Source organism: Sapajus apella, unplaced genomic scaffold (assembly GCF_009761245.1).
Source record: "Sapajus apella isolate SASKATOON/1434 unplaced genomic scaffold, GSC_monkey_1.0 scaffold137, whole genome shotgun sequence".
In the NCBI taxonomy this organism is placed as follows: Eukaryota; Metazoa; Chordata; class Mammalia; order Primates; family Cebidae; genus Sapajus; species Sapajus apella.
This window is the reverse complement of record NW_022437077.1, coordinates 3,324,119-3,325,755: the sequence shown is the minus strand read 5'-3', so window position 1 is coordinate 3,325,755 and position 1,637 is coordinate 3,324,119.

Below are 1,637 nucleotides of genomic sequence, written 5' to 3'. Positions count from 1 at the left end.
ACGCGATCTCAGCTCACTGCAACCTCTGTCTCCTGGGTTCAAGCGATTCCTCTGCCTCAGTCTCCTGAGTAGCTGGGACTATAGGTGTGTGCTACCATGCCCAGCTAATTTTTTGTATTTTTTAGTAGAAACGGGATTTCACCATGGCCAGGATGGTGTCGATCTCCTGACTTCATGATCTGCCCGCCTGGGCCTCCCAAAGTGCTGGGATTACAGGAGTGAGCCATTGCGCCTGGCTGCTAATGTATTTTTATTGCATAAAACTTTTTCTGGGATTTGATTATTGGCACAGCCCACCTGTGAGCCACAATATTTATTCAACAAAAGACTCATGCAGCTAGCTCTGCCAAACTCTCACATTCTTTGAGGGTGAGGACACCTTAAGTGCCAAGCCCTGTGCTCAATGCTTCATGCTGTGATTTTCCCACCATCCCTTTCCATGGGGTGTGGGGGCAGGTAAATAGTGCGGCCCCTCACCCTTTCCTCATCCCAGTTCCAGGAATTAACCAGCAGGAAAAGCTTGATGCGTAGCGTGGTGTATCTATATAAGGAGATGCAAAGCTACGTCCTTTTGATAGTGAAATTCCATGAATCCTATTATCCTGCAACTGTCCCTCCTTCCCCAGAGTAATCTGTGGATACCTTTCCATGTCATTGTTGAAAGATCTGTGTCATTTCTTCCATCACTTGAGGGCCACCTCACCCTAGAGTAACTATGGAGACGAGTTTACTGTGCACCTTTCCTGGTGTGTCTGAGCTTAGCCCTGCCGCGATCTGTCTATATAAACATACAGATATATATACACAAACAGCTCTGTGGGGAGGGACGCATGCCTTGTCACAGAGCAGCAGCTGCTTTCTTCAGACAAGCTCTGCCACCCACCTGGGAGTCCCTACCCTACCCCTTCCCAGCCTCTACAGAAGTCCAAGAGCAGATCTGGGCTCTCCAGGGAGGTCGTGGTGGGGAAAGGAGCCCTTTCTGTCAGAGACGAGAGTGGGGAGCTGGGGATGGCCGTGTTAATAGTCCCCTCTTGCAGTACACACATGCTACTTTATTTTTAGCAGGCCATGGCATCACGCTTGAATATCGGCCTGCGTCTTGCTTCCTTCACTCCCCAGCTCGTCTTAGAGCACTGTCCATGTGGACATGTACAGATCCTCCCCACTGTGAGTGAGGGCTTCGTAGAATTCAGCAGAATGGCCAGGCCACACTCTATCCAACTTCCCTACCGGGCACGGATCCCCACGTGGCTCTGATCTTCTCCTTGCGTGTTGGAGACCATGGCTTTTATCAATACCTTTACACGCTGAACTTGACTTTGTGTAGGTAGATTCCTACACAAGGAATAGGGTTGCTAGATCAAAGGGCAGGACATTTAAGATTCTAGCTGATCCCGCTGCCAAGTTATTTTTTGCTGTGATAGTAGCAAGTCACACTCTCCCTCTGTGTGGGTAAATGCATCCAGATGCACGCGGTTGTCAGTCCAGGCAGGGAAGTGGCTGAGTAGGGGGCACAAGGGAGCATAAGAGGAATGGGAGCGAACTCTGCCTTTTTTTTTTTTTTTTTTTAAGAGACACAATCTCACTATGTTGCTCAGGCTGGCCTTGAACTCCTGGGCTCAAGCGATCTACCCACC